Genomic DNA, 15,212 nt, shown 5'->3' on the forward strand with positions numbered 1-15,212 from the left:
AAGCAAAGAGAGTCAGGGAGACAACCCCGACTGGAAGTGCATCTGCAGAAGTCAGGTAAGGACTTTATTAACCTTACCTTTATTAGCTGAGGTATAGAATACAAGAGCAGGGTGGTTATGCTTGACCTGTATAAAACACTATTTAGGCCACAGCTAGAGTACTGCATGCAGTTCTGGTCACCGCATTACAGGAAAGATGCGATTGCATTAGACAGGGTACAGAGGAGATAGATGAGAATGTGACTGGAGAATTTTAGCTATGAGGAAAGATTGGATAGGCACGGGTTGTTTTCTTTGAAACAGAGGAGGCTGAGTGGAGACCTTATTGAGGTGTATAAAATTATGAGGGGCCTAGATAGGGTGGATGGGAAAGACCTATTTCTCTTAGCAGAGAGGTTAACAACCAGGGGGCATAGATTTAAAATAATTGGTAGGAAGTTTACAGTGGTTGGGGTCTGGAACTCACTGCCTGAAAGAGTGGTAGAGGCAGAAACTCTCACCACATTTAAAAAGTACCTGGATATGCACTTGAAGTGCCATAACCTACAAGGCTATGGACCAAAAGCTGGAAAGTGGGATTTGGCTGGATAGCTCTTTGTTGGCCGGACTCCTTCCGTGCTGGAAATTTCTATGACTTTATAACAAATTCTGGCTCAACCACTGTTTACGGTCAGATATGAAGCATGGTCACTTAGGTAAGGTACTGGATGGACCTATACGCCAGCAAGGGAATAACACCTTCAAGAGAGAAATAATGAAAAGGGGAGAATTGGTAGAATAAAAGACAATGCACCTCCATTGTTTGGGAATCACCCCTTCCAGTGGGTCTCCTAGAAGCCAGAGGCAATAATATAACATTTACAAAGTAAATTTGCATCTGGCTTTAGTTGATGCATTAGTGGCAGATATCTGAACTATAGGTGAGGTACAAAGCAGTGCTCCAATCAGGGGCCAGGTGATTTAGAAATAGCATATAACATGTTCCAGCTTTACTTTCAAGGGGATTAATTTGAACTTTTGGCAATTATATAAAACAGGCAATATCGAATTGGCTGCCTGTTACACACTTCAGGAAAGGTATACAAGGGGAGGCCAATGATATATTGTCCATTTTACATTAATGTAACGCGAGTTGAACCTGCTGGTTAGATTTTTTATTCTTGTCAATTCTACAATGGCCTGGATTTTGTGGTAGAATTAACAGGGAGGCCATCAGTGCTCACTGTTATTATAGAATAAATCCAACAGCAACTTCCGACAGCCACACATGTACAGTTAAACGTGGACATCAGGAAGTTGCTGTCCGAGTTGCCCTGCTCCTCCAGAAGCTGCACTATACCGGTAGCTTGTCGAATGTATTGAAACACAAGGAACGGCTTGAAGTTGCTGTACTTACCCACTAAACACACCAGAAAAAGTTAGGGCATGACTATTCAAGTATGTGAATTTTTAACGGTGTGATAAGTCTTAATTACTAACAAACAACTTCTCTGGCAGTGAAAATGAACGAATACAAGTGTGAAGTCTCATTCCTTCAGATTTTAATTATTTTTGGAGATAAAAACACTTTTTTAAAACTTTTTCATTGTCTCTTTTATCGTTCTTTCTTAATCCCAGCTTTATTTCACTCTCTTTATTCCATTGTACATAATTTGTTTTATGTCTGTAATATACCTATGAATGACTCCACGAGGCAATGTGCTGTACTCAAACTGTAGTGACCTTGGTCCTTTATTCGTAACTCCAGAAGGAGGCAGCCGCATGGTGGCTCCCCTTTTATACAGCCCCTGCCACCTGGGCAGGATATCCTGGTATTCACCAGTTGTACCCTCTAGTGGTGCCAGCATGTATATACACAGTGTAAACCTTATTGATCGTATATCCGGTAAACAAATCTCCATCTTATGCAACTATAAAGTGACGACACAGAAAGTATATCTATAGTCTGCAGATTTATCAATTTGATATTGAATTAAATATTCCAACTTACATTTCCTAGTTCAGACGCTGCAGGGGAAAAATTATGGTGCGCCCCGTTTGTGGGCAGAAACACTCGCAAGGTGCGAGACTTTGCGCCAGGCATAGAAGTCTCGCCTCTCGTGAGAAATTGGGGTTACTGCCCCTGAAATGAAATGGAGTGTAAATGAATACTCTCCACTTCCTTTCTAGGGAGCTAGCAGGGCGGACGTGTCGGGAGCGTGAAGTGCCCAAGCTGAAAACTCTGCATTTTAAAATTGGCCTACCTTGTCCACCTGGGAGCGGGGATGCCGTGCCAGCAGTCCAGAACTCAAGGGGTGTGCCGGACTGACCAATCACGGCACAGACCCTGCATTCAAAGCGCACCAAAATATATGACTTTTTTTTAATAAGCACTGCACCACCCCTTTAAGTATCTGGCGAAAGCCAATTTAGGGTCCGGGGTGCTAACGTGGCGCTGGGCACGGTGATATCACCAGTGCAGCAGAGCAGGATGCAGGCAGAATATTATCTGAATGGCGACAGATTAGGAAAAGGGGAGTTGCAACGAGACCTGGGTGTCATGGTACATCAGTCATTGAAAGTTGGCATGCAGGCACAGCAGGCGGTGAAGGCAGCAAATGGCATGTTGGCCTTCATAGCGAGAGGATTTGAGTATAGGAGCAGGAAGGTCTTACTGCAGTTGTACAGGGCCTTGGTGAGGCCTCACCTGGAATATTGTGTTCAGTTTTGGTCTCCTAATCTGAGGAAGGATGTTCTTGCAATTGAGGGAGTACAGCGAAGGTTCACCAGACTGATTCCCGGGATGGCAGGACTGACATAGGAGGAGAGACTGGATCGACTGGGCCTGTATTCAGTGGAGTTTAGAAGAATGAGGGGGGATCTCATAGAAACATATAAAATTCTGATGGGATTGGACAGGTTAGAGGCAGGAAGAATATTCCCGATACTGGGGAAGTCCAGAACCAGGGGTCACAGTCTAAGGATAAGGGGTAAGGCATTTAGGACCGAGATGAGGAGAAACTTCTTCACTCAGAGTTGTTAACCTGTGGAATTCTCTACCGCAGAAAGTTATTGAGGCCAGTTCGTTAGATATATTCAAGAGAGAGTTAGATATGGCCCTTAGGGCAAAAGGAATCAAGGGGTATGGAGAGAAAGCAGGAAAGGGGTACTGAGGTGAATGATCAGCCATGATCATATTGAATTGTGGTGCAGGTTTGAAGGGCCGAATGGCCTACTCCTGCACCTATTTTCTATGTTTCTATGAGCTACCGCCGCCGCTAAACTCCTGTGGAGGGCGGTGCCATGCCCGGGTGAAAAGTAGTTTGGGAAGCGCAAACGACCCGAATGTCTAGGCCTGCATGACTCAGTAAGGATTCTTCAATTTGATTGATTAAGGAGACACAACATTGCTTGTCCTGTTTACACAGGTCCCAGATGCCCTTTGGAGGGCACTGCGCTGTTTTGGCTCTCAGCTACAAGTTCCAGTTCAAACCTTCACAGAATGTCGGTGGGCAAGTATAAGTGTGATCAGCATTTACTCTGTTCGCAAAATTTGTTGATTATATCAAAAGCTTTGAGTCGCCCAGATCAGATAAATCTTTATGAAGTGTTTGGTTTAATTTAAAGCAGATCATTTGTGACAATTAATTTAACCATCACGGTGAGTGTATAAGTAATCACGAGCCAGCTGCTTATGAAGAATAATGGATGAGAATAAGGGTGATAGGGTCGGGCTGATACGTCCTTACTACACAGTATAAATGCACACGAGGCCCATGCTTGAGAGAAGGTTAGTCTGTGACCTGTCCTTTATTCCTTAGCACTCAAGTGATGAAGGTGAGTGGAGCTTCCCCTTTTATACCTGAAGGTCCAGGTTAGGAGTGTCTCCCACCTAGTGGTCAGTATTCTCACGGTGTACAACTTAGGTCTGTTTATACATGGGTTACAATGCTGGTTGAATACATGACATCACCTCTCCCCCCCAAAGTCTTATTGGGATCACAGGTTGAGTCTCTCTGGTGGTTTACGCTCCCTTGTAGAGCGCCTGAGTTGGGGCTCCGGTTGTTGGGCGCTGGCCTGAGTGTATGCTGTTTGCAGTGCCTCAGGCCTGTCCGGACTGCCCACAGTGACTGGGCTCTCCTTCCTTTGGTTCCGGTGTTCGGTCACCTGTGGTGGAGTGAACTCTATATCGTGTTCTTCCTCTGCTTCTTCCATGGGGTTGCTGAACCTCCTTTTTGTTTGATCCACATGTTTGCGGCAGATTTGTCCATTGGTAAGTTTAACTACCAGAATCCTATTTCCCTCTTTGGCAACCACAGTGCCTGCGAGCCATTTGGGCCCTGCAGCGTAGTTGAGGACAAAAACAGGATAATTTACATCAATACATCGCGCCCTCGCATTCCTGTCATGGTAGTGATATTGTGACTGGCGCCTGCTCTCGACAATTTCTTTCATGGTTGGGTGTATAAGGGATAATCGGGTTTTGAGCGTCCTTTTCATTAGTAGCTCTGCGGGTGGAACCCCTGTGAGCGAGTGTGGTCGGGATCTATAGGCCAACAGGAGACGTGATAAGCGGGTTTGTAGGGAACCCCCTTGGAATCTGAGCATCCCCTGTTTGATTATCTGCACTGCTCGTTCTGCCTGGCCGTTTGAGGCCGGCTTGAACGGTGCCATTCTAACATGGTTAATTCCATTGCCTGCCATGAAGTCCTGGAATTCAATGCTTGTGAAGCATGGGCCATTGTTGCTGACCAAGATGTCCGGTAGACCGTGGGCGGCGAACATTGCCCGTAGACTTTCTATCGTGGCAGAGGATGTGCTTGAATTTAAAATGTCACACTCGATCCATTTGGAGTAGGCGTCTACTACAACCAAAAACATTTTCCCCATGAAAGGACCTGCGTAGTCCACATGGATGCGTGACCAAGGCTTGGCGGGCCATGGCCAGGGGCTAAGGGGGGCTTCCCTGGGCGCATGGCCCAGCTGGGCACACGTGTTGCACCTGCAAACACAAAGTTCCAGATCTGCGTCTATCCCTGGCCACCAAACGTGTGACCTGGCAAATGCCTTCATCGTGACAATGTCCGGGTGCCCATTGTGGAGTTCTCTGATGAACACCTCTCTGCCCATCTGGGGCATGACTACGCGGTTTCCCCACAGTAGGCAATCGGCCTGAATCGAGAGTGAAATGGTTTAAATTTCTCAGGGCATGCCCTGTACGTGGCTGCCCAGTCCCCATTCAGGACACATTTCTTGACTAGAGACAATAGCCGGTCTCTATTTGTCCAGACTTTAATCTGATGGGCTGTCACGGGTGAGATTTCGCTTCCGAAAGCTTCAACAGCCATGACCATCTCAGCACCATGCTTGGTAGCCCCCTCAGTGGTGGCTAGTGGGAGTCTGCTGAGTGCATCGGCACAGTTTTCAGTGCCCGGTCTGTGCCGAAATGGCAGCTAACATGAGTGCCCACCTCTGTATGCGGGCCGATGCGTTTGCATTTATGGCCTTGTTGTCGGTCAAAAGGAACGTTAGGGGTTTGTGATCTGTCTCCAGCTCAAATTTCCTGCCAAACAGGTACTGGTGCATTTTCTATACACATGCGAGCGCCTCCTTTTCTACCATCCCGTAGCCCCTTTTTGCCTGGGACAGACTCCTGGAGGCATAAGCTACCGGCTGTAACTGACCCTTGGCATTGACATACTGCAACACACACCCGACACCATAGGACGACGCATCGCACGTTAACACAAGTTTCTTACATGGGTCATATAGCGTTAACAGATTGTTGGAACATAATAAATTGCGTGCTCTATTAAAAGCCCTTTCTTGGTTGTCCCTCCAGACCCATTCACGACCTTTGCGTAGGAGCACGTGTAGCGGCTCTAGCAGCGTGCTCAATTTGGGAAGAAAGTTACCAAAATAGTTCAGGAGCCCCAGGAACGAACGCAGCTCCGTCGTGTTACGGGGTCTGGGTGCTCTCTGGATTGCTTCCGTCTTGGATGCAGTAGGGCTGATCCCATCTGCTGCTACCCTCATCCCCAGGAATTCTACCTCTGGAGCTAGGAAGACGCACTTCGCCTTTTTCAGTCGCAGACCTACCCGGTCCAGTCTGCGTAGCACCTCCTCCAGGTTGTGGAGGTGTTCTTCAGTGTCGTAACCCGTAATGAGGATGTCGTCCTGAAAAACCACCGTCTCTGGAATCGACTTGAGGAGGCTTTCCATATTTCGTTGGAAGATCGCGGCGGCCGAGCGAATCCCGAACGGACATCTGTTGTACTCAAACAACCCCTTGTGTGTCGTGATGGTGGTCAGCTTCTTCGACTCACTCGCCAGCTCCTGGGTCATGTAAGCTGAGGTCAGGTCCAATTTTGAAAAAAGTTTGCCACCGGATAGCGTCGCAAAGAGGTCCTCCGCTCTCGGTAGCGGGTACTGGTCTTGGAGTGACACCTGATTGATGGTGGCCTTGTAATCGCCACATATCCTGACCAACCCATCCGCCTTGAGCACCGGCACAATCGGGCTCACCCAGTCACTGAATTCGACTGGCGAGATGATGCCTTCCCTCAACAGGCGGTCCAATTCGCCTTCTATCTTTTCCCGCATCACGTACGGCACCGCTCTGGCCTTGTGGTGTACTGGTCTGGCGTCAGGGTTTTTGTGAATCACTACCTTGGCCCCCATGAAAGTGCCAATGCCGGGTTGAAATAATGAGTCAAATTTGTCCAGGACCTGTGAGCATGATACTCGCTCCACATAGGAAATTGCATTGACATCGCCCCATTTCCAGTTCATGACAGCAAGCCAACTCCTCCCCAGTAGTGCGGGACCGTCCCCTGGGACAATCCAGAGTGGCAACCTGTTCTCCGAATCTTTGTGGGTCACGACTACCATGGCGCTGCCTAGCACCGGAATGATCTGCTTTGTGTAAGTCCGTAGCTGTGCGTCAATCGGCGATAATTTTGGCTTCCTGGCCTTGGATGCCCACAACTTTTCGAACTGTTTGATACCCATCAGGGACTGGCTGGCCCCCGTGTCTAGCTCCATTGATACTGGGATGCCATTGAGGAGCACTTTCATCATTATCGGTGGCGTCCTGGTGTATGAACTGTATACGTGCTCCACATGAACTCGCTGAACTTCAGCTCCCAGCGATTTCCCCCAGTGTCCATTTCTGCAATTTCTGCAGGTATTTTGCTCATCTCTGCAAACTCCGGCTGAATGTATGCCTCCACGCCTCCAGCATGAGTTGCGGTTTGAAACAAAAGGTCCTTTGCCAGTCGATCGTCCCTGACTGCCCCTGTTATTGTCCTTGAGTGCACCATTAACAGGTGTTGATGGCCCCAATACTGGCCGCATTGTCCCTTGCAATGGCATGAATCGCTGTTCAGCTTGCCATTGTCTCTGTCGAACTCCCCCTCTGGGTTCAACTACACGTTGGGGCATGCCTGACTGCCCTTGTCTGCCTGGAGAACTGTGTGCTGCTTTAACAATGTTGAATCTCTGTCCCAACCATTCCTTAACACAGTACCTCTCATCTGTTCTGCTCGTGGCCATGCTCGCGTGGTTTAAATCCCATCCTCGTCGCCATTGATACGTCCTTACTGCACAGTATAAATGCACACGAGGCCCATGCTTGAGAGAAGGTTAGTCTGTGACCTGTCCTTTATTCCTTAGCACTCAAGTGATGAAGGTGGGTGGAGCTTCCCCTTTTATACCTGAAGGTCCAGGTTAGGAGTGTCTCCCACCTAGTGGTCAGTGTTCTCACGGTGTACAACTTAGGTCCGTTTATACATGGGTTACAATGCTGGTTGAATATATGACAGGGCAATGCAGAGAAGCTTCAAGAATCTGTGCCACAAAATGGTAGGATATGGACGTGCATGTAATTTGCGAACTGATGAGTTTCTCGACCATTTCAGCCGTGCTGTCCAGGAGAAGGCCGGAGAATGGAATTAAATACAGGAGGCCAGTCACCCTGGACTGTTTACACAAAAGTGGCTGCAGAGTAGCATTAACAGAGCTGTGAAAGTAGGTCATCTTGACTGCAAATGTTGTTCAGCATGGAGAGAAAAGGAGAAAATCTGAAAGATTCATTTTTTTTTTAGGTAACATTGATAACGAGATAGCAACACAAAACTGAAAATAGAGACGATTAATGAGGAAATATTACAGGAAAAGAACCAATCAGCATGTTGTGATGTACAACTATTCAGATATTGTTGTATTCATGTCATAAGGATACAATACAACCAGAAGGCTCTAAAAAAAAATCAAAGTTCAAATCACCAGAGCTCTTGAAATGGTGTTTCAAAGTGGAACACGATAAAGGGCAACTCTTTTTCAAAGTGCATAGGAGATTCTATGCAGATAACGTTTTGGTTTGAGAAATGCACTATTACTGCAGTTACGACGTTCAGTTTGAGTAGGGTACCTTTGATTTACAATGGTTTATCTGGATCATACGACAGGGAAATGGGGTTTTATAGAACAGATAATATCAGATGCTGTGGTATCATGTAACAGGGAGAGATGGGTTAATGAAGAATGACAATTCACATTGCACCAGTTTATATGCTTATAAGGACAATTCCCTTTGGATTAGCTCACAACTGTTAATTCTTTAATGAATGTTACTGCATTATGTGACTTGATCATCATTATCCACAAAAAACAATTGCACAAAATAAATTGCGCACATCAACTCCATCTCAAATGATTATTGCAACACATACAGAACAACGATTCCCATATCGAAAATGGTTTTAACCCACTTGATATTTACTCTCAATTTATAAAGTTATTTGAGCATGGGATATTATAGTCAATATAATGTTATCCTCACCTAGCAAATAAATAATCTATAATTTAATTTCTTCTGCTGCTTGAATCCCACCTTTTCCCAGGTCTAGAACCTGGGAAAAATAATTGGCACTGTCCCATGTTATCTGGGTAGAATATCTTATGCACGTTTAAAAAGAGTGCTCTTTAATGTGCACTTTGAAACACCATTTCAAGAGCTCGGGTGATTTGATCTTTGACTTTTTCAGCACCTTTTGATCTTCTGCAACCAATACTGTTATTGTGTCATATTTACTTACACTGAGGCAGGACTGAGTAACAGAAAAAGAATGTGGTCTGATGTGTTTAGTGATCCGTTATCAAGACTGTCACCACTTTGTACCTATTACGTATAGTATTACAAATGGTTGAGAGAAATTACGATACACTTTATTCCAGGGTTGAAGTAGACTTCAATTGCAGTTCATTTCTTGGTCTTACAGTAGTCATAATACATCTCAACAAAAATAACTATATTGAATAACAGATAAAAATACCACTGAAATGATACAGATTGAAGACAGACAACGACTGTAATGTAAATAATGAAGATTCTGTAGCTTAATACATAAAATGGAAGATGATGTAAGATACCAATGCATCAAGTTGGTCCAGATGACATCATAAACTACAAGTACAAACATTTCCATATAATGGGCAAACTGTCAGGTGTTGCGGTTAAGAATTCAGGTGGCAGTAAGACATTTAAAGGGCATCTGCACCTCTTAAAGGAGAGATGCACGTTGTCTGTGCTGCATACTTCAGACTTGGAACAGGGAAAACTCACAATGAGTTTTGCAAAGGTTTCTCGATTCTCGGACAATGTCATGGAAGCCCTTGTAGAGGAGGTCAGCAGGAGGTCCTATTTCCAGCCAACAGAAGAAGGGTGTCAAGGCAAATTGCATGGCAACAGTGGTCAGAGGTGGCTGAGCAGGTGAATGCACGTAACATAGCACCCAAGCCCTGCTTGCAATATCAAAAATAATTTGATGTGACCAGAGCTGCTATGGTGAGATTCCTACTCTCATCTCTTTTACTCTCTACTTAACCCTGCACTACCTGTAGTGCTAGTACTCTCAAGTGTTCCCTCCCTTGCTTCCCATCACTCTTCTCCAATCATAGCAACACTTGCCCTCCTTTTGCTGCTATTTGCACACTCTGCACCTGCTATTACCCTCACAATTACTCAACTTACTTTCCCACACTTGTGGCAATATTCATGTATCATCTACACCATGCTATCCTGACTCACAAATCTTCAGAACCCTTCAGCAAGACTCCTTTTCTTCTTGTAGGATCAAACTGGCACACAATAAGAAGGCGCAGAGACACAAAGGAGGAGGGACACGATCAGTTCAAGCACTGTTACCAATGGAAGAGGCCACCACTGAAGCAGTGGCAAAAAGGTGGGTCAGGAGCATCGCAACCAACGAGGCTGGAGCATATGTTCTGCAGGGTGTTTGGCTATCTTACTTTTCTCTTCTAACTGAATTATTTTCGTCATACACACTCTGCAAGGCAGTCTGGTGCTGCTTGGTGCTGTCACTCACCTGTTTCTGCTAACCCATTAGCTGCTAACCCTTGTCACTTGCTTCTCTTTCCAGGTCTATTGCAAGTCACAGGCCCAGTCGGATTAGAGGAAGAGGAGGACAATACTCTTGAAGGTACACTGTTATGATATATCAGTATTATTTGGCCAGCTTTTATTTGTAACTGCTAGAAGCTGTCAAAAGCTAAAGAACCAATTTCAAAAGCTCGACCAAAGGTAAAATTAATATTAAGTGCTTTTAGAAAAAAATCAAAGAAGACATGAGTGCAGGTGTTTGTGCGTGTATGTGTGTGAGAGGGAGTGGATAACTCAAAGGGAAAGAGATAGGAGAAGTGATGGCAGTGGTCTCCCCACTGAGTAGAAGTTTGTGGACCACCCTGCTGATCGGTATATTGGTACCTGGAGGATTGAACCCAATCCTCCACCCCACTGAGCAAAAGATTGCATCTTGAAGGGAAGGGAAACAATAGCAACTGTACATATTATGAAGCCATAACAGTTATACAATTTTTCTTTAAAAATAAACAAAAGAAACCAGTAAAAGGTGGGAATGGTAAAGCAAATAAATCTGGGATACTGCATGGATAGTGGTGTTTGTTGACAATTCTTTTGGCAGCACTGTGTTCCTGTGTAGCACCAGTAACACTTGCACTGATGGGTTTCTAATCATCTTTTTCACAAGTGAAGGAATACTTATAACAAGCTGTTGACATTTTTTTCTACGAGTTTAGATTTTAAATCTTTGTCTGGAATGCACTGCATAGTGTGGACAGAGTGATAATTAACTGCATTCATTCACAGTGTCCCTTACCATTGCAGTTAGTTACTAGATTCCTGGGCAGTGGAGTTATTGCTAATACACACAGAATATCTGACAATCAGCCTCCAACATCCAGCAGATCCTGCATATTCTTTTATCATTATTTCACAGCTTATAAATCAAGACAGGAAAAGAGAAAACCTGCTCAAGTCATTATTAAGTGGCAAGTGTATGAATGTTTTGTATACCGAGGGCTGGATATTCGGTTTTGTTCATTTCGGGGCAGTAATGGCGACGGGGTGATCCTGAGAGCGCCGGGGCACAGTTTGCGCCTCAGTCAGCAAAATTGGGCAGCTGGGCCCTGAGTGTGGGGCGGGGCACTCTTAGGGTGCTAGGCCGGCTGAGCATGCGAAAATCCCGAGCTAAAGAGCTGGCCTCGGAGCGCTCCAAGAGAGGCCTGGGGAGAAAAAAACCTGAAAAAAGACCACCAAAAACATTCCCAATAAGTCACTCACGTCACCACAACATAAATTGTAAAAAAAAACAATCACACTTACCCGAGGTGGGCATTACTTACCTCACTGCAGCCGCTATAGCTCGGACCATCCGCTTTCATAGGCGGTCGCAGCACGGACTGGAGCCAAAAATCAAACTGGTGTCGCAACCACGGGCGTTGCACACGGGCTCCCCTCTTTCAGGCGGTAATGGTCCATGCCCCTCCGAAATCGGCCCCGAAAACCCTGGCGGGGTGCTGGAGGCTGGCCGCCCGCCTGGAAGAATTGAGACCATCACCGCCGCTCCGGGGCGAAAACAAAGGCAGCAACAAGCGGAAATTCCAGCCCCTGGAGCTTAAGGTGCTAAGTCTGTGTAACTATTTGTTGTCACATTTCTTAGGTTTATAATCAGAGCCATTTTGACATTTTCAGCTTTTATTGGGTTTTCGAGGTTGGAAAGTTCGCTCCTGTAAGCCGTCAACAATAACATTTTCTGATCATATTTTGTTTGAATAGTTAAAAAAAAACACAAACCTATTCTGTTAAACCTAACCCAAATCCTCAAAATACAGTGCCCGAAATCATTTTGGTGACATATACAATTTTTGTTCTACTATCGGGCTCCAAAAACAGCCAGCTTGGAGGCTCATATATCACTGATTTGTCACTTTTGTAGTTTCCCTACTTGTACCATTCTAAGACGATATTTATCTGTAAAACTCTAGGATTCTGGTAGACATGACAGCAGAGTTGTTGCACAATCAAACAGAAATAACACCAAATGGTAATGAATAGGGACTTTCAAAAGAAAAGAGACAAAATAAATACAGGGTACTGTAATTAAGGAGCTGACAAAGTCTCCTTTGCTACACTTATCTATTCCTGTACCTGTTTTTGATCCTGAAGCCAGTTTCAGATTACTTCCTTTCTCTTTAAGTTTTAACAAGATTCAGCCGTATGATAATTTGACATTGTCAACCGCGAGGGTCTATGGAGCATCCTCCTCCGTTTCGGATGCCCCCAAATGTTCGTCAACATCCTCTGCCTGCTCCATGACAACGTGCAGGCTGTAATCCTTGCCAACGGATCCATTACAGACCCAATCCACATCCGGACCGGGGTCAAACAGGGCTGCGTCATTGCCCCAACCTTCTTCTCAATCTTCCTCGCTGCCATGCTCCACCTCACAGTCAACAAGCTACCTGCTGGAGTGGAACTAAACTACAGAACCAGTGGGAAGCTGTTCAACCTTCACCTTCGCCAGGCAATGTCCAAGACCACCCCAACCTCTGTCATCGAACTGAACTACAGTACGCGGACGGCGCCTGTGTTTGCGCACATTCAGAGGCTGAACTCCAGGACATAGTCAACGTATTTACTGAGGCGTATGAAAGCATGGGCCTTACACTAAACATCCATAAAACAAAGGTCCTCCACCAGCCTGTCCTCGCTGCACAGCACTGCCCCCCAGTCATCAAGATCCACAGCATGGCCCTGGACAACGTGGACCATTTCCCATACCTCGGGAGCCTCATATCAACAAAAGCAGACATTGACGATGAGATTCAACACCACCTCCAGTGCGCCAGTGCAGTCTTCAGCCGCCTGAGGAAAAGAGTGTTCGAAGACCAGACCTTCAAATCTACCAGCAAGCTCATGGTCTACAGGGCTCAGGGAGATGGACCATGTACAGTAGACACCTCAAATCGCTGGAGAATATCACCAATAATGCCTCCGCAAGATCCTACAAATCCCCTGGGAGGACAGAAGCACGAACATTAACATCCTCGACCAAGCCAACATCCCCAGCCTTGAAGCACTGACCACACTTGATCAGCTCTGCTGGCAGGCCACATTGTCCACATGCCAGACATGAGACTCCCAAAGCAAACGCTCTATTTGGAACTCCTTCATAGCAAACAAGCCAAAGGTGGACAGAGGAAACGTTACAAGGACACCCTCAAAGTCTCCCTGATAAAGTGCAGCATCTCCACCGAAACCTGGGAGTCCCTGGCCAAAGACCACCCTAAGTGGAGGAAGTGCATCCGGGTGGGCGCTGAGCTCCTCGAGTCTCATCGCCGAGTGCATGCAGAAATCAAGCGCAGACAGCAGAAAGAATGTGTGGCAAACCTGTTCCACACTTCCTTACCCTCAATGACTGTCCCACCTGTGGCAGGGACTGTGGCTCTCGTATTGGACTATTCAGCCATCTGAGGACTCATTCTAAGAGTGGAAGCAAGTCTTCCTCGATTCCGGAGGGACTGCCTATGATGATGAATTTGAGATGAATTACACATCAAAAAGCAAGAATTTGCAGAAATGCAAATTGTTGGAAACTTTTAGCTGAGATGACAAATTTCACATCTCAACTCCAGCTGAATTTTCAGAATTTTTTTGCTATTATTTACATTGCATGTTGAGAAATTTATCACTCCAATGAAAGCCAACCAAGGGCACTTGACGGCTCTTAAGCACTTGCATCAGAAATTTAGCGTAATTGAAAAAGATCGAATGGCAATTCATCACACCAGACAGCAGATCTAGATTTATCTAGATGTGATTATTTACACCAGTGGTGACAGAAATGACCCCTCTCAGAGATATATGGATGCATTTATTTTCTAATCACACTTCTTTAGCTTTCTTTCAATAGACCTGGTCCTACTCAGTATAAGTGAAGCCACGATGTTACACTGTATTAATGTAACTTTGGGTAATTTTGAAAGAAGGGCAACAGGTCAAACATTGTTGCTCCATTCAGAGTAATTTCTTTCTAAGTCAGAGGCTGGCAATTGTAAGCATGATATTCATGTCAAAATATCTATCAAAATGTCATTCCAAAATTTCCAACACGGCTCCAGAAGATCAGTATGGATTTTTGCGATAGTTTTGTAGAAATTAAGAGGATGCTACATTGCTACAGACATACTATAGGACTTTATACTGTGATCAACCACATGGAAGTTAAAATAAATCTCTGGATATTTTGAAGTTGAGTTGTGGAAAGAGCAAATGATTTTTCACCATTCTCCTATCCAACCCAGTGCTGCATTTGACATTTCAATCCCCCTCCACTGCATATCCTCTGTGGTTCACCTTGCCTTTTTCTACTCCTCCTGCTCGACCATAGTCAACACATCAATGCTTCTACTTCCACCCTGGACAGTCACTGCCAGAGCACCTCAAAGCTCCATCCTTAGCCTGTCCCTTGAGTGGTGAATGTTCCATCAAACCCCTGGCTCGAGGGGTCAGAAGGTGGGCTAGTTTGTTAGAGTACCCAGCCTTTGCTCTGCTCTTGTAATTCAGAGAATTTGAGTTCAGGTTCCACCAGGGCAGTTTGAGAATTTGAATTCAGTTAAAAAAAAATCTGGACATAAAAAGCTGGTAACAGAAAGTGACCACAGGCTATTGGTTTGTCGTTAAAAACCCAACTGGATCACTACTGTCCAATTGGGAAGAAGACTTAGCGTCCTTACCTGTTCTGGCCTATATGTGATTCTAGTCTCTTAATGTGACTCTGAACTGCCTTCTGGAGTGGCCCAGTAGCTCACGCAGTTGCACAGGGTAACTAGGGATGGACAACAAATGCCAA

General features: G+C 45.5%; 1 protein-coding gene and 1 long non-coding RNA gene across 8 annotated transcripts in view; one reads left to right on the forward strand and one right to left on the reverse strand.

Annotated features, from left to right (window-relative positions):
- LOC139263202 (spectrin beta chain, non-erythrocytic 1-like) overlaps positions 1-15,212 on the reverse strand; it is a 451,700-nt gene that overhangs the window by 207,636 nt on the left and 228,852 nt on the right. The gene's annotated exons all lie outside the window — the stretch shown is intronic.
- Positions 10,464-15,212, forward strand: part of LOC139263204 (uncharacterized) — a 211,069-nt gene continuing 206,320 nt past the window's right edge. The window contains exon 1 of the long non-coding RNA XR_011593064.1: positions 10,464-10,481. This is a non-coding gene — a long non-coding RNA (uncharacterized lncRNA). The remainder of the gene's footprint in view (positions 10,482-15,212) is intronic.

Source organism: Pristiophorus japonicus, chromosome 4 (assembly GCF_044704955.1).
Source record: "Pristiophorus japonicus isolate sPriJap1 chromosome 4, sPriJap1.hap1, whole genome shotgun sequence".
Taxonomy (NCBI): Eukaryota; Metazoa; Chordata; class Chondrichthyes; family Pristiophoridae; genus Pristiophorus; species Pristiophorus japonicus.